Source organism: Thermobia domestica, chromosome 9 (assembly GCF_964235325.1).
Source record: "Thermobia domestica chromosome 9, izTheDome1.hap1.1, whole genome shotgun sequence".
Classification (NCBI taxonomy): domain Eukaryota; kingdom Metazoa; phylum Arthropoda; class Insecta; order Zygentoma; family Lepismatidae; genus Thermobia; species Thermobia domestica.
Genome location: NC_137462.1, coordinates 145067119 through 145086337, shown reverse-complemented (window position 1 = coordinate 145086337; position 19219 = coordinate 145067119). Strand labels below are relative to the sequence as shown.

Genomic DNA, 19219 nt, shown 5'->3' with positions numbered 1-19219 from the left:
GCTGATAAAAGAAAGTATTTACTGGAAACAAGAGCATAACTGCATATATACACACACACATTTTATTTCTGTTCATGCTCTGATTTAGTCAGAACTTTTCAATCCTACTTTTTATGTGTTTGACATTTGGCAAGAAATTTACGGCGTATTTATTAATAACGATTAGCAATATTCGCTTTTTATATGAAGTCAACGTGTAAGACTGGTTACTGGTTTTTTAAAACGCCTTTCCGCGTTGACTTGTAATGCAAAATTCGTGGAACTTTTGTGAAAAGTGTTATATGTATTACGAATAATTTTATAAAGCAAATATTGATGTTAAGAAGCTTTCCTCAGTTAATTATAAACTTTGCATGTATATGAATTGTTCTACGTCAGTTGAATACGAATTGAGTTTAAATGTCTAACATTGTTTCCTTGAACTTTTAATTTACATTTTGATTTTAAATTTACATTGCTTATTTCAGGTGAACTTTGTGTCTCTCTTTCAAGGCCTCGGTCCGTTAATCCAATGTATTGTTGAAAATTTGTCCATAATTATTTTCTCCCCTAGTAATCTGCAAGTTATTTTGAGCTATATTGCCATGATGAACGTATATTAAAATACGGTTTAGAATTCAACAAAAGTATTCTTAGAGTTAAACCTGAGTTAGCCATCGTAAATAATTGCTTATTTCTTTTATTAGATTTTCTATAATCAGAGGTGAAGCTTGCTTTTCCGCTGGGTGTAAGCGGTAGATAGCAATGCATAACAACAACATTGCAATTTATAGTTTAAAACCATTTATTATTTACTGTATCTTCTACGTCAGCGTATGTCAAACTTCTTTCAAGTAAGGCCATTTTTATTAATCAAGTTATTCTACGGACCATCTTATTATTGTCTCGATGCAAAGACAAATTTCTCTCCATTTAAAAAATAAAAATAAATGTTAATACTAGTATGCTTAAACAAGTATGCTTTTACTCTTAGTCACGGTCCTAATAGTTCTTAGTAATGCTAATACAAAGTCCGCCAGAAATATATAAACACTCTTTGTCATCCTGTATGAGGATACTGGCATTGGCAATTGTTGTGAAATTTAAGTATGTTGTAGTATGGGTTTTACGCCCAACAGATGTCGGCATCGTCATTTTTTTTTAAAGTTAAAATTATGTTGTAGTACGGTTTTTCGTTAAACAGATGCTGTAACAATAATCAGGGCTTGTTGCTGTAGGCGTTCTTCCCGATCCGACTTAAAATACAGAACAATTGTCAGTATCAGTATCCTGATACAGGATGACAAAGAGTGTATTACATTTTTCTAGCGGAGTCTGTAGTTGTCGCTAGCTGAGTTGCCTTCCACTTGACGCCAAAAGATGTCGTTTGCACACGAGCCGAAATCTTGGAGGGGGGCCAATTAGTAGTATTAATTAAAGTTCATTTAATTCTCTATTGATTTTAATATATAACTACATAAATATTAGTTTGTGTTTTTAAATAGTAATATAAAATACTATGAAGATTATTTTATAAGTAAGCTGAAATGCGCATTCTTCGCACGGAATGAATAGGTTTATTTGAATTTTTCCCGTATTTTAATGTAAGTGAAATTCTATTTAAAAAAAAAATAACTCGTAAGGTACTCTTGTTTTTGGCATAAATTTCGAACTACCTACCCCGTTAGGATACTCCGTTAATCAATGTGATACGATAAAACGTTTGAGCCAGAAATTAATTGTTCCAACATTTATTTCCAACATATATGCCGTTTTTCATGTTGCGATAACAAACTATAGATGACATCTATTCCAATGTGGAGATAAACTATAGAAATTGCATCTCCTTCCTCTCTCTCTCTCACTTAAAACCGAAATTATGGTCGAGTGTTCTCTTATATGTAAGGACTCGAGGGACTCATAATGAACCTTATACTCTTTTAGGATACACCCTTTAATCAAAGTAGTGATTAAAACTTAGCTCGAGGTAGACAGTATATGTATGTTCCAAAATTCCTTTCAATGTTTTCAGTCTTTTTTTTTCTTTTTGTGTGTGTGTAGCCTATGTGAGGACAAACAATAGACATCAGTGCTTTCAATGTGAAGGAAAGAAAAAATAGAAAATAATGTTTCCTTGCATGACGCGATTTTTAAAAAATGCTTGGACGTGTGTCCAGTTATTTTTCAATAAGGAGTTAATATGACGACTTTCATCTCCTTAATTTCACGGATATATATGTGATATTCTATTCTAGGGAAACGGTTGAATCTCATTTACTTTCGTTAGCATAGACTACGTATTAAAAAAAAAAAAATCCTTTTTTAACTAATGCTCGTACAACAAAAGGAGATATCTATCCAAATCTCTAATCTCTTAATATATTAATATGGCCTGAATTTTCAATAAATCATTTTCACTCCTCGATATAATCGTATATATTGCTCCCTCCCTCTTTCCTTCCCACAAGTGGAATTTTCGAACCCCCCTCCCCCCGCAAAAAAAGGTTTTTTATTTTAAATAAGAGTTTATATAACGAAATTCACATCTCCAACTTATGTGTATCCTTAAACATTTTCTGAGTAAATAATCGGAAATCTCAATCTATCTATTAAAATGCTACAACAGCAATAAAAGCGCCTGAGCTTCAACCTCTAACTTATGATTTCCAACCTTTGATTTACGGGTATTTGTGATTTCACGTTTAACAAGGACAAATATTTTAAAGTATGTCTACTTTAAACAAATTACTTATTAAATAGATCTTTTTTTTATATAAAGTTTATTTTCTAAAACTATTATTCAAAGCCCTTGTATTTTAATAAGCCTTCTCCAAAATTAATGCAAATGAATTGTGCTGTCATCTTTGGAGTTCTTTTAAACTATATGTTGTAACCAATCCTTTCGCCAATGAAATCTCGGAAACTACAGGCTCTAGAAAGATGACGTTTTCACTGATCGATTGCACTATTTTGCGTAGATTGTCTACTTCTAGTTGACTATTAAAAAAAACATGGCACTTATTTCTTTTATTACATTTTTACGGGTATACTGGAAGTGTTGAAATAAAAAAAAACTAAAGCATCATACCCTATGCATTATATATTCCAAAACAATATAATTGTATACATGGGTTGCATATCTCTCAGGCGTTTGTTTCATGGCCAAATGACAATGAAAAACGAAGGATAACCATTTCTTCAGTCTAAGAAGAATCTTTATTTTTTGAAGTGTTTTGCCCAAAGAACACCATATATCACTGACATTATAATTAATTGTGTATGTAATGTATTTGCTTATTACATACTGCATGCAAGAAGAAAGAAAACATTGATCATACATGAATTAAAAACTCCAACCGGAAGTATGCTCAAATCTCAAACGGTGTGAGATATTAAAAAATAATTGAAAAAATCTCCCCCTTTATGGTACCACTTGCCGACTTTTATCAAGACGTCCTTCACTTATGTCTATAAAGGAACATGTACAGATGTTGTGAGGAACGACAAGGAGATTCATGCTCATATGTGAATGAAGCGGTGTGTAGAGAGCACAGGTTCAGCTAGTATCTATTAAACTGCTACAACAATAATTAAGAGCGATTTTTTTTAACAAGAGTTTCATTCCCATCCAATGGATGGGCGGGCCGTAGAAGGCAACACCTTCTCTGTGGCCAGAGATATTTTCAACTTTTTTGAATTTGATGATATGGAGAATGATTTAAGGCTATAGAGTAATGTGGATTGAAGTAAGGAACTAATAGCAAATCAAGTTGACGAGGATGCGAAAGAGGTGGCTATTGTGTTAAAATCTTTCTTGGGTACATGTGCGGAGGTTATGAGCAATATATATGCGGATTTCGGTGGTAGATACGGCGGTCAGGATTATACTGATCTATGGCTTCGGTACATTCGTATATTGCTAACAGATGATCCAGTGGTGGGTAGGCATAGCGTGGTACAGCAGGAACTTGGTCTAACAGCTCATGGACAATGGGATGTGCCAATTGGATTCGTGTCGCTATGTAGCGTTGGCGTAGATGGTAGAGGTGTGGCAAAATAGTTGGAAATTGCGCACGACGATATATTTCAGCAGTGGGAGTATTGAAAGCGAGAGAGTAGGCCAGACGTAAGGCATGTCTTTCGAGAAATTTCAGACGTTCATAGTAAGTTGGTGCTGCTGATAACCAGGCAAGATGTCCATACGTGAGTGCTGGGCGTACGAAGATTTTATATGTTAGCAGTAGAAGTTTTGTATTAAGACCCCACGTGGTGCCTTTAAGATTTCGTAAAAGGTTCAAACGGCGCCGGATATTAGCTTCCAATTGTTTTAGATGAGGCTTCCAGGTAAGATGTTTGTCGAATTTACTCCCAGATATTTGAGACTGTTTTGAATTGGGATTGGAGAGTCAAAAAGGGTTAAATGTAGACGTTCCGGATTGCGACTGTTACAGTATTTATTGCGTTTGAACCCAAAGAGAGTCATTTGAGTCTTAGTTGAATTCAGCTTGAGCTTCCATTTCAGGCACCATGTAACTAGTTTGTCCAAAGCTGGTTGTAGGAGTTGGTTAATGCGATCCACAGAAGATCCCAATGCGATATAAGCGGTATCATCAGCAAATTGTAAGGCATATAGTGGGGGTTGAGGCATGTCGGCTACATAAAGAGGAGATAAAACAGATCCTTGGGGCACACCGGCGCGGAGTTGAAAGATGCGTGACTTTGCCCTGTTGATCTGAACGAAAGCCTGGCGGTGATGTAGAAAATTGGCTATTAATCGGACATAGCTGTGAGGAAGTAGACGTTTGAGTTTGTAAATTAACCCCTCATGCCAAACAGTATCAAACGCTCTTTCAATATCAAAGGAGATCAAAACAGATGGTAAACGCTTATTAAAATGGTTGACAAGTAGTGTAGAGAGTTTGAGTAATTGATCAGCAGTGCTATAGAGTGGACGGAATCCAGCTTGAATAGTTGGTAGTTTGTTCGTGATTTGTAGATAGTGATGTAGCCGTTTTACCAGAAGGCGTTCTAGTGTCTTGCTAAACACGTTAGTAAGGCTAATGGGTCTGTAAGATGACACAGCAGTTGGATCTTTGCGAGGTTTTAGAAAGACCACAATTTTAGCAAGTTTCCATGCAGTTGGAAAATAGCCTGTAGATAAAATAGTTGTATACAAAGAAGCAAGTAAGACTAGAAACGCCACAGGTGCCTTAAGCAGTTGACGATACGTAATTGAATCTGCCCCCGGAACTGTGTTGCGACGGCATTTAAGAACAGCTGTAATATCATCTGATGTTATTGGAGCAGTGAGCTGATTTGTGGGATCAAGGTGGTAGTTGAAATCAGGTTGAAATGATGGCTGCACTAGAGAACCAGCGTGTGAGATATGGGTATCTGTAGGACAAGTGAACAAAGGTGTAGTGTGTGGAGTGAAGACTCCCTCAAGATATGTAGCGAAAGCAGTTGCCTTTTCTTCATCCGTCTGTTGGTACTTGGTCAGCACATATGATAGGGTATTGTGGGCCCTGTTTCTGAAATGTTAGACGTTTAAAGGTATTCCAGAATTTAGTAGGATTTGTTTCTTGGCGCAAAGCATTACAGGAGGCACGCCAGTCTAGTCGTTTGCGGGCTACTATGTAGTTCTGAACCGTTCGTTGGAATTGGCGATGGAGAAGAAGAAATCGGCGGTCATGTGTGCGACGAAACTCTGTTAAATACTCGTGTGAGCGCCGGAGAAGATCGAGGGCGCGTGCTGGTAAACGAGGTCTAGATGATTTGGTGGTACATTTAGGAACTGCGTAATCCGTAGCGTGAGAGACTATGTCAGTCAGAGTATGTGAGAGTGTTTCAATAGATGCAACTGTTGTGAGAGTAGGTGCAGTAGGCGGCAGATTTTCGGTAATATAAGTGCTGTACTGATCCCACCGAGCTTTGCTAAAGTTATATCTGGGTGTGCGTGGTGATGCAGATGCAGTGGATGTCAGACGTGGAGTTATAGAGAGAAGTATTGGGAGATGATCACTACCTATGGAACCAAGGACATCTATAGTAGTAAGTGGTAACAGATTATTGGAAATGATTGCCACGTCGGGACTAGTGTCGCTTTCCGGACGAGTAGGATGCGGCAGCTGCAGTAAAGAACTATGAGTGGTTTGGAGGAAATCATGAAAGCGTTGTTTCTGAGCTGTTGTACGAGAATGGTAGTTGATGTCTGCTAAGATGATGTATGTTTTAAAGTTGAGATCTAAGTATGTCAGAAAACGATACGGAAGTGGCTGTGTAGATCGAACATAGGTGGTGGCGATGGTAATAGTAGTAGCTGGAAAATAGAGCGTCTGTATGACATGTTCGGGATATTGCCCGGGAGAAGGTGGTATGATATGGCGCCGTGGAATAGAATGCTTAATGGCTATTGCTGCACCAACACGTGCAATATTTTGTGGCAGATCAGAGCGTATGAGATGATAACGTGGAAGATAGAAGCGGTCAGATCGTTTTAGAAAGGTTTCATTAAGAAGAATGCTATCTGCATTGTGCTGAGTTGCTAAAGTTTCTAGGAGAACTCGGTTGGTAGGTAGCGAACGAATATTGCAGAATAGCAATGTAATAGTCGTCCTTCTCTGACCTGTACTATTCATGATGGGTGTCTGTATGAAAATGGGAGTAGGTTGAGAGTCCGGAATATGTAGCTGCCATGTGGAGCTGGAATATATCGAAGGCGGCTTTGGTTGCATGATTTAGTATAGCCTCACGCTGGAAGGGAAAGGCATTTTGAAGAACGATAGTGATGAACTTCAAAATACTTTCCACAGTAGGTGGTGGTAAGTAAGATGTTTGTGTGGTCGCTGTGGTACTAGTCGGACGTGATGAGACATGAACGCGTAAAGGTACAACAGTCTCGGGCTTATCTGGAAATGGTTTAGGTTTGCCCTTACACTTGTAGGAGTAAGTTGAATGTTCCCCGTCACAAGTGTTGCATCTGGAGGGTTCGTTGAGCTTAGGACACTCCTTTATTTTATGATCTCCTTTACAGTGGGAGCAGACGGAAGGATTTGTGCACTTGTTCGTTGGATGTGCATTATAAGTTAGGCAATTTTCACACCGTAGTGAGAGAGGCGGGGGTGTGCGTGAAGGCTCGACCCGATGGTGGCAACGGTAGATGTAGACACCGTTATTTAGAAGATCGTCTACCAGTGCTGGATCATCTGTTAGTAGTCTGACCATATATGTAGGGCCATTAGCATTTTTAATACGGAGAGCTCTAGTAGGTTGAATCCCATCTTGCTTTAGTTCCTCTAGTATGTCTTGTTCGGTATAGGTAGGATCAACTCCACGGATAACGACAGAGAGTAATGGAGTACGCCGAGGCGGAGGTGGTGTTTAGATATGAGGAGTTTTAAGGAGTTGAATTTTCGTGTTAACGCCAAACATTGCTGGTCCCACTTTATAGATGAGATGCTTATAAAGATAAGGGTTCTTTGTTTTTAGGATGATTCCGTTAGAGGTCTTGTTTAATTGATGGAGGTCCAGTCTAGAACAGTATCGTATTAGTTTTTGGTAAAACTTTTTGATGTCCATGAGCTCAGCAGGAAGATTAGTAAATAGAATTGTAAAAATGAGAGTAAATTAAGAGCCACTGAGCTTCAACTTATAACTTTAGCTTTCAAACCTTTGATTTACGATTATTTGTGGTTTCACGTTTATAACAAAGACAAATATTTTTAAAAAGGTGTACTTTAAATAAATTACTTACAGATCTTTTTCACAAAGTTTATCCTTTTAAATTATTGTTCAAAGCCTGTGCATTTCAATAAGCCTTCTCCGAAATAAATGCAAATGAATTGTATTGCCATCTCTGGAGTTTTTCAAACAATGCGTTTGTGGACGTTTATATGGTTGTGGCAACTCCTTTCGACAGCGAGATCTCGGAAACTACAGGCTCTAGAAAGATGACGTTTTCACTGATCGATTGCAAATTTTGCGTACATTGTCCAGTTCCAACTCAATATTTAAAAAACATATGGCCATTATTTATTTATTACATTTTTACGGGCACATTGAAAGTGTTGAAATTAAAAAAAAAAAAAAAACTAAAGCATCACATCCCTACTATTATACATTCCAACACCATATAATTGTATATAGTGGCCCTCATATCTCTGAGGTGTTTGTTTCACGGCCTAATTATAACGAAAAACGAAGGATAACCATTTCTTCAGTCTAAGAAGAATCTTTATTGTTTGGGCTGTTTTGCCCAATGAACACCATATATCACTGACATTATAATTGATTGTATGTGTATAATGTATTAGCTTATTTTAAAAATGTAAAAACGATAATCATGCCTGTTGTTCTGTATGGTTGCGAAATATGGTCTCTTACTCGGAACGAAGAACATAGATTGAAAGTATTTGAGAACAAGATCCTGAGACAAATATTCGGACCCAAGAGAAACGGGAATAGGGAATGGCGGAATCTTCATAACGTGGAACTACATAATTTATACGATTTATCCAACATTGCTAGGGTAATCAAATCTAGGAGGCTCAGGTGGGCAGGTCATGTAGCCAGGATGGAAGAAAGTAGGAACGCTTTCAAAATTTTAACTGGAAGACCAGCCGGAAAACGACCATTAGGAAGACGTAGGCGCAGATAGGAGGACAATATTAAGATGGATCTAGCAGAAATAGGAATACAAAGTAGAAACTGGGCCCAATTGGCTAAGTCCAGTTAGATATATATAAAAGTATAACAAATATATAAAAGTAAATAAAACAATAACTCTTGAACCACCCAGATGATCTCGATCAAATTTTCAACATAGATGACGTTCGGGCTTGAGATAATTTTTGTCATTTAACTTTGACGGTGCAGCGTGGGGGAGGAGGAGGCGGAGATATATATATATATATATATATATATATATATATATATATGTAAAAAAATAAAAATGAAAGTGACTGTCTATGCAACTTCACTCTTGAACCGCCTGACCTATCTCGATCAAATTTTCAACATAGATTAGGTTCGGGACTGGGATGGTATTTATGTATTCACTTTGATGATAGAACTTAGGAGAGGAGGTTGGAGGGGGAGATATATAAAAATAAATCAAACAATAACTCTTGAACCACCGGACCGATATCGATCAAATTTTAAACCTAGGTCAAGTTCGAACATGAGATGATTTCTGTCATACCACTTTGGCAATGTAACTTAAAGGAGGGGAAAGACATTTACAAATGATCGAAAATGACCGATATTAGTGTCGAATCTATAGTTCTTGAGGTCGCTGAGATGAACAGTGACACTTTTGATGCCATTTAAATCCGCAAAAGTTGAGGGAGGCGAGGGGACATATATATATATATATATATATATATATATATATATAAACAAAATTACCAATATCAGTGTCGAATTCATACTTTTCGGGGTCGCTGATATGAACAATGACACTTCCGATGCCGTGGCCCGTAACATGAGGTGGAGAGGGGATATATAAAAATCATTGAAAATGACCAATATCAAGGAGCGCTTTAGTAATAGTAAAATGTGACTCACTAACGAAACATAGTACTATTTTTTCTTAATTTAACCTAGCGAAGCGGGTAATTGATGCTAGTATTATAGAAATTGTTCACCATACCGCCTTTAGAAGCGGGATTTTTGCGGACTGAAATACATATTTAATTATTTTTTTATTTAAGGGCTGTTATTAGCTTACGGAGTTTCATATTTTAATTTAGGTAATTCACAGTGAGAACTTTCTCAATGAGAAACTGAATTCGGGTAGCGCTAGTTCATGCTTATAAACATAACATACACTTTATTGTATCAGGAAAACAGCAGAGTTGAACAAAGGAAGTAGATATTTTTACACTTAATGATGTGTATACTATATTCATCATCATTATTATAAGATGATGATGAAGTTAAATCATTAAAACAAGTCACTTGGCACAATCTTCTGTGTACCACTGTTTTACTTCAATCTCTTTGTTTTGATAAGGACATAATGGATCATTGGTAGAGCGCTCAACTCGAGTCTGATGGCTCCCTAATTCGATCCCAGGTCATTACTATTCGAGACACATCTTTATTGCATTTTTGCCATGCATCTTCCCAAATTTTCTCCGTGTTCTCATTTTTGAATCCGTTAATTTTAGCTGCAAAGCACCTCTAAATGCATACCATATTCTTTTTTTTTCTTTCTTACTGTTGTGACACCAGGAAACATTTCCAGGCGCCTCGTAAAATGCATTTAGTAAGAAAAATTCCTTTATTAAGCATTCAATGCATTTATTTATGTATATATCTTACGCTTAAAGATTACATGACTGTTACGTCACTTTGGCATCATTTTGTCTCGTGCATGTTGTGTGAGTCAGATTTCAGTTACCATCGAGAGACGAGCTAGGCAGACATGGGTACCACGTGACACATCAGGTCATACAGTATTCAGGAAGAGAAGGATGTAATAAAATATTTTTGAATAAATTAGTTTCGTGATCACTCGTTACTTCCTTTCCAGAGTTGAAAGTTGGATTTAGGTTATTTATCGTTCCGAGCACGTGAAAAACACGCATTTCAGTAATAGAGACTTTTGACTGAATCGGAAGATTCTCTGAGTGGACTCAACTCGAAATTTTAAGTGCTGCAAATGTACTACACAGTTACAAGACTGCGGGGCAGTTGGTAAGTAGGCCTACTTGATAAGAAGTATTAAACAAGATAGGTTTATTAAATGTTTTAAAAAATCAATTTGTGTTTTGTGTAGTGTTTAGATTTAATATATTTCCTTCATTAGTATCCAATGGTTTACTTTGAGTAATCGGTTAAGTTTTCATGGAAAAAGCAAATACTGTATACATCACGTGCTTATTGAGAACTTATATATGAACCAATAAGTTAGTGTTAGAATACGAGGGAAAAATAGCGGAGAAGAGCACAATTCGAAGAAGAAAATGAAATGAAATCTTTGAGTTTTAAGTCCCACGGTTATGCCGGTTAGGCTAAAGGAGACGGTGATAATGAGTGATGAAAATGGAATGAAGAAAGTGGGAGGAAACGGGAGAACGCCGAGAAAACCCACGCGCACGGTGTTTGTCCACCACAAAGTTCACTTGGCGGAGGCTGGGATTGAACCCGGGACCCCAAGCACCAGAGGTAAACGCTCTACCACTGAGCCACTGCGGCCCTCACAATTCGAAAAAGAGTCCTACAGGGATCTCTCGCGAACATTATGTAAGAGATAGTGAAGAAGGACCTACATAATGAAGATTGTATTTCGGTTGGAGGGGGAATGATTAGCTGTTATGCTTTATAGATGATATGGCATATTTAATAAAATGCTGCAAAACTTGAGGAAAAATTGCGAAGAATATAGGATGAAAATAAACATTAGAAAGATAGAAGAAAAATAGATTGGAACAAAGTGATCAATATCAAATATAGAATAGTAAGAGACAAAGTAGAACAGGGGACTAGTTTTTGATACCTGGGCAGTGCGGTATTGTTAGCGAAAACTTACCTCTGGTGCATGGGGTCTCTGGTTCGATTCCCGGCCTAAGTTAGTTTCTAGTGGGCAACATTGTGTTCGTGAGTTTCCTCGGGTTACTCCCGTTTCTTCCCACATTTTCCTTCCAAATTCTTCCATCATTATTCACTTGCCTTAATCATAATGTCCCTTAGCCTCAAGGGCATAATTGTGGAACGTTAAACTTAAAGATTTAATTTCATTTATTTTAGCAAAAACTAAAGTTCGAACGTAAAATAAAAGCAAGGATATAAATGGTGATGTGAGTCCTTGACTAAAGAATTAAGAAAAACCCATGAAATGTTTCATGTGCAGTATGGTATTTTGTGGGCTAAAGAGGAACAAGAAGCAAGAACATTACACAAAAGTGATGATGAAAGACTGAAGATTATACATACATACACACAGTGATTTATTTGTGGATTTTGTAGAAGGGGGGAATATTTATGAAAGATTGTGTTCCATATAACAGAACAACTATAAAGTCAGGTTGGGACAACGTTGTTTTTAAACTTATATACTTTGAAATTATGGTACTAGTTTCATAGCCAGTTTCCAAGTTCATAATTTTTTTCATTAAAAAAAAATATGATAAATATTGGTAGGGACGTTAGATAAAATTTGGTTAGGTAGATGAGATCACATTTGTTACTTGCCTTGCTACTTTTCGTCCTACTGCTGAGGACAAGTGTGCAGCATCCAGCAAAAGCCCTATACTTACATTGCAACCTGCATAACTTGTCATAACAAGTGTCACACTCCTACGTAAAACTGTTTTGTTATGACAAGTAATTCATTAGTCCATTCTTATTAGGTATTTGAAAACGAAATTCATTGCCCGAACAATAAATACTACAGTTTGATTTTTGTATAACAGTGATAAGTGCACATACACTTGAATCTAATTTTATTAAATAGAAGGGAAAAGACGGTGCTAAATTTGATTCTTCATACCATAAATAAGTTTTAGTACCAGTAGAATTAATAGTACTGTCACACCGTACCTCACTTTAGAATAAAGAAGCAATAGGAGATTGGTTTAAATCGGACACCGTCTTTTTCCCAGTTGATTTGTCGGTAGCAGCATGATGTCTACTTTTTATCCAGCTGATGACATACTTTTCTACATTGAAAGAAGTCTCATAATGCCAGGTAGATTCGAGTTTTTTTTTTTTTTTTTTTTTTAACAGATAAAGGGTTTCTAGCGTCAGTGTGCTGGAAGTTTAAGCTGGAAAAGCCTCTCCCACAGTATGCAGAAGAAACTAGAACAATTATTTCATGTTAAGATTTTGTAGATTTGGTCCAATATTAGGAGGTTCTCTCGGAATGCTGCAGAATTTTGGCTGTATTATCAAAGGAAAATTTTATTTTATTTTATTTTAATTTAATTTCCATTACTTCTTTGTCGCCGTATAACATTCTTGCAGACAATTCTTCTGACCACTTGGATTGTAGCAAAACCTCAACCCTACTGAACGTTTCGTTAGGAAAGCAAGACCGTGTGTTATCTGCTAAACCCTGACAGAATTACAATCTGTTTTGTTGGTACTTCTCAAGAGAACTGTCTAAGAGTTTTGCAAGTGGGACTCCACAAAACTGACCAGTTTCTTCAAACTGACGTTGTAATTCTTCCATGAACTTGCCATCCTTTTCTTGCAACGCTTCCAGTACACGTACAGTTGTTTAACTTTTGCTTATTGCCTGTACAGTACAAGGGATGCTGACCTTTCTTGTAGAAACAAGCTAAGGACATCTAGAGGTTCCAGCACATCTCGGATCATGGACATTTCATAAAGAAAGGCCCAAAAATATTGCACGCTGCTCAAAACTTCTCTGCAAATTTGTAGAAGCTTCTCGAAAGTGTTCCACTAGCGCAGGGTAGGACTTCCACAATGCTTCTACTGAACAATATGAACAGCCTCACCACCGTACATCAAAAACTTTAGTAATATTATAGAAGCGAATACTTAGTTCTCCTGATGTTAATTCGATTTCTCGTGTTCTACGGGGATATTAAGTAAACACCGTGTAATCGTTCTACAAAGTTTTGAAAATGAACCATATCTGAAACCGTATTAGCAGCGTTGTGAACAACCAGTTCCATCTTCTGACTCATGTAGTAAAACACGAGTAAATTGGTGTCTTAATTCTCGCTGCATTAAAGAGACAGCATCATTTATTCCGCCTTGCATGTTACTGGCGCTTTCAGACAAACTGTCATAAGTCTTTCCCGTAATATCGTTTTGGAAATATTCATACGTTCACATAATCACGGAATCACAAACTTCTCTGCCTGTTATTGCCTGTAACTCAAATAATCCTAAAATTATATTGATACATACGTGATTAACTACAGTACGGATATACACAATGACAACTGGTTTATGAGACACAGTGGAGGATTCATCCACCATTAGCTCGAAGGGTTCAACGGAACGCGCAAGGTATTCGGCCAGTTTGCCTTCATTTCTGTAGCTAAAACTCAATAATATTTGCACATGTAACATAGCAGTAAAGAACATGTCCGATTTCCATTAAATTTATTTCTTGTAATTTAATAAGATGTGGGAGCATCGTAAACGATAGACGATTTTGGAGAATAACGTAGGCAGTCCTAAATATCGTAGCTGTGTTTTTAACACGAATTCCATTCACAATTTTCCACATGTCTTCTGCATTTGCCATTGAAACATATATTTCTTCCCTATCCCTTTGTTCACATATTGACATATGAATACTTTTGTGTGCAATAGACTTTTCGTGGTCAAAACTTTTAAAAAACCTTTCTTTGATGCTTTTGCAATAATATCGTTGCACCATACACTTTGTACATTTATTCTTTCTGTATGAATACCGAAATAAAATAAAATTAAATCTTCAAGTTTTACGTCCCACGATTATGCCGGTTCGGCTAAAGGAGACTGTGATGATGAAAAATGAACGAAATGGTGGAATGAAGAAAGTGGAAGGAAACACAAGAACCCCGAGAAAACTCACGCACTGTATCAATACCGAGTTTACGAACGGAAGCACATATAATACACACAACGCGAATGTTATTAGTATTTTGTTTAACACGTAGCCACGTCGTTTAATTTTGCAGCTTGCAAATTGTTTTTGATCACATATTGAAGAGAACAAGCCACTGGGGCTAGAAATAACCTTATCATTATTAATACTAGGTCCCGAATCATTTTCATTTTTCTGATGAGATATCTCTAACATGATTTCGGACGTTGCACTATCTTCAAAGCCTCTTACTTTGTGTGCTCGAATTACTTGCCTCATCGTCAGGAGCTTTCCTTTTGTTAAAATATAGTCTAATATCAATTTCCTTTTGTTCTTTTTAACGTGCTTGTCAATGAAAAAAATACCAATTCACAACTGCTATAACTGCTCACTGATTACTGAAAACAACGTTACTGTGCTACTCAGATTAAGAATGATAAGTAGTGATGCCAGTTGAAAGAATTTTTCTTCGGGAAGCAATTCTATAAACAAGACCAACACAGCTCGCGACAATAAACATACTGAAAAAATGAATTATTGTACTTTAAAACAGATTGTATAGCCTAAAAGGGGGAAAATATCTTCCCAGGCTGGGAAGACTGAATTAAATCTAGAGACAGGGAAGTCGAACTTAGAAGGGGGGAAATTCCCAGGCTTCCCTGGCTACAAATAAATCCCTGCATACACACACACACACACACACACACACACACATATATATATATATATATATATATATATATATATATATATATATATATATATATATATATATATATTTATTTGTGTGTGTGTGTGTGTGTGTACAGAAGAATGAAGAGAATTAGCTGAGTCGAACGGAGAACTAATCAGGAAGTGTCAAAAGTAATAGAAAAAAAAGGAGCAATTTTAGATGTAGAGAAAAAGAAGAAAGGGAAACTAGTTGAGACAGGTTGAGAAGGAACTAACTTATGAGAGACCTGCTAGAAGGTGTGGTGGCAAGAGTAAGACTGATTAGTTGAAATATTCTAAGATGCTTGATGATGGCATTAAAATAAAGAATTCCCACCTCAAGACGAAAATGTTAGCTGAAGACCGTGCTGTGGAAGCTTCTCAGTTAGTTGCAAGTGACCTGCCAATAATGGCAGAATAACTATGATAATGTTTATAGATTTAGGAAAGATTTTTGATCGAATAAAGTGGAATACTTTCATTAACGTATTACAGATTTGAGTGGAATGGAATGATCGAAGACTTCTTTTGAAATTTATATCGTGATCCAACTGTAAAGGGTAACATTACAAGAAATGGTAGAGAAATTATAACTTGAAGTTGAGTTTGGTTCAGGTGTTATCTTTCATATATTGAATATTTATTTAAAGAAATTGTTGAGAAGGATGAACATAGGTAAATTGGAATTTCGATAGCAGGTAAAAGAGTTATGTATTTGGTTTGCGGAACAGATTGATTGGTTTTAATCTAAAGCAAAAAAAAATTCAGAATGTTAATGTTATATGGACGAAAGCAATGACAATTGAAACCAAGGAAATTGTGTTAGGTATGGAAGTCTGATGGATGGATGTAGAATAAAGTTTAGTTTTAAGTATACCTGGGTAGCATTATCAGTAACGATCTAAATCATGACCATAAAATGAGAGTAAATATTTGAATGGCGAAAGAAGGAGAGGTTATTTGTTAGGGTTGTTAAATAAAATGGTACAGAAAAGACAGTTAAGTAGTGTTATACTGTATGGAGCAGAAATAATATTGTTTAGACAAGATTCGCTTGAAATTAAGATTGGGTTTCCTTAACACAATATTAAGTTCATTTGTTAGCTTTATCTGCAGCGATGAAGTATCGGATTTCCTAATCTATAAATATATATCCATGCCAGTCAGTCAGCCTGCCTAACCTAATCTAGCAATTTAAATGCTATAAGAAGTCGAAGTTATTTTATATCAGAGAAGTATTGACATTATTACTGTTATCACAAGCTACACAAATTTGTTTGAACAAATAGTGCATGTAGAATAACTCTCAATAATATTACAAATGTGAATATATATATATATATTTTTTTAAAAAAAATTACAGTCCTGTAGATAAACACGTAGAATAATGAGTTATGTCATATTCTGTGGCATAAATTTTTTTAAAATGTAATATCCGTATTACTATTGCAGAAGAAAAGAAAAGTAATTTGTAGGTTATCTTTACTTAACGCATAGAATTGAAATTAATATCTTTCTGTTCTATAAGAGCATATTTATTTTGATAGTTTTGGCACAGTTGATTTTATCACTTTGCGAGAAAAATAACATCTGGTCTTTTTATCTTAATGTCATCAGGGGGATATTGAATTCGTGATGAACTTATCTTTGTTAAATGAGCGTTGCTAGCTTAATAGCTTCTCCCCTCTTCTTGAATTTAGTTTCATATATTCGGGCGTGTTGGATTCCACTCTGAGGTTCCTTGAAAGCCGCTGAACAGTAAACTTTTTGCAGAGAAAAGGTACTAACACGTTAACTTTTGTGCTATCGTTGTTTCTGATTTAATGTATATGGAAAATCATTATTTATTTATTTTACGTTGAATGAACTATAACAATGGTTTAATTTTGCTGATTTCTTATTCAGTCCTTGTTAAATTTTCTTTTGCTTTCTCAAAATTAATTTACATTATACAAATTTAACATGATTTAAATTGCGTTTGATTTATTTTGTTTGCTGAAGTTTAGAGTTCCTTTTTCAGCACAGAGGCTATAGGAGACAAGGACCTACACTTAAAGATGGAATCCGAACCAGCGTAATTCGGTCAAATTTTTTAAAAGATACCCTACCAGAAATCGAATTTGAGGCTACGTTCACCCGATACACGATAGCCATTAAACCAGCGGGAAGGTACGTAATTTGTCTATAAATACTGTTACGAAGTGGTGAGGCTGCAACACTGTCCATTGTGAGGAGAATGAGCGAATTTGGCGGTGGAAACTGCAATGACTCACTGTGAGCTCTGCTGTAGAAAAGGAAACATTGTAATTCTTACAGGCAAAATGGAATGGGGATGATTTCGAAAATGAGGTAGTAATGGCAGTGCTACATACAGTAGGTTTGGGAAACCAGGGTTGGCTGGTTTAAACCAAGGTGGTTTAAACCATGGTTTAAACCAAGGTTTAAACCAGCTGGTTTTTTCAAAAAAACCAACTGGTTTAAACCAAAAAACGAAAAATGTTCGTAAAAGTGTATGTGTTCGTAAAATCTTGATGAACACACATTTATGGGTTATCACGTTTCACTCCCGTATATTATTCGTATTATATTCAGACCTAAATTCCCCATTCATTACTCAAAAAGATTATACTACAAAAGCAACTTTTTTTATATATAAGTTTATAAATGTTTGTTTTGTGATTTTTTTTTTTTGTAGTTGTTATTATTGTTATGTAATTGCAATCAAGAAAAATTCTAACTATTGTTTCGTTTCAATGTTTACTATTGATAAAATACATCGAAATGCCGTACTTTTTGTGTGTGGTGGTGGGGGGTCATACAGACCCCACGAGAGGCATTTAGTGAAATGAGAAGTATCTTTGGTATCTATTTATGTATAAATGAGTCTGAGCCAAAGTGGACTCAAATAATTCGTATCTTTATTCACTTTTCTTACTGATATGCAAATTAAGTCGTTGTATTTCTTTAATTTGGACCAATAAAAGTCGTTGTTAACTAACTTGAACTAAATTAGTTCTTCTGTACTCCGTAGTACTTTGAAATTGTCCATATGTAATTCTGTATAATGGTTTCACTTGTGCAACTGTTTATCTTTTTGTCCTTCTGAAATGACTCTTGACAGTTATATTAAGAAGCGTGTAAAGATCAGTACAACTTTTTTTTTTTTTTTTTTTTTTATCAGGATTCCTTCGTGAGTGAGTCGGCAGACTTATAGCATTTGTGGCCAATTAGTCCTGGTTCCGAGTTCAAATGGAGGACAATTTCTCTCGGATGTAACTCGAGAAGCAGTTTTTATTCCGCTTTAAGCTTATGTGACCCCTTCCAGCATAACCCGGCTGTTGCATAATAACATCAAGACGAAACAAACTTATTTCTGTCCATATATGATATGAATATATAGAGCAAATTATTTAAACCAAATAAACCTGGTTTAAACCAAAAAAACCTGGTTTAAACCAAAAAAACCTGGTTTAAACCAAAAAAACCGGTTTTTTTGGTTTTTTTAATAAAAACCATGGTTTTTGCCAACCCTGTGGGAAACTAACGAGTGAAATTTTGAACACGCTTTAAAAACTGAAAATCAGTCGCAAGTTTGCGTGCCGCACAGTTCAGCAGATCCTTGATACTGGATCCATTTAGGATCGTCCCAGAGAAGGCTGCCCACCAAGTGCAAAGACTCCAAGAGTCGTTAAAGCAGTAGTTAAGTTGTGAGGAGAAATCTGTCCAGTGACAACCCATGATATGAATATCTTCAAGCGAACGATGTCCAGACTATTCACGCAGGATCTTGATTTTGTAGCTTACCGACAGTCAACGGAATACTTCCTCACGTAGCGAATGAAGACGCAAAGAAAACGTAATTGTGAACGTCTGAACCATGGTGGTCTAAACAATGGTCACAAACAGATTATCTTCACAAGTGAAGAGAGTTTTAATTGCTAAAGTCATAAGATATGTGTCATCATCTTGGGGGGTCAGGGA

The 19219-nt window shown here is 36.2% G+C and overlaps 1 protein-coding gene across 2 annotated transcripts in view; it reads left to right on the top strand.

The window, feature by feature from the left end:
* PCB (Pyruvate carboxylase) overlaps positions 1 to 19219 on the top strand; it is a 175683-nt gene that overhangs the window by 23129 nt on the left and 133335 nt on the right. The window contains exon 1 of one of the 2 annotated variants that reach the window (XM_081771972.1): positions 10428 to 10677. The exons of the other annotated variant lie outside the window; for it this stretch is intronic. The gene's annotated coding sequence lies outside the window, so the exon portion shown is untranslated. Of the gene's footprint in view, positions 1 to 10427; positions 10678 to 19219 lie in introns of those variants that run through there. 2 annotated transcript variants of the gene reach the window in all.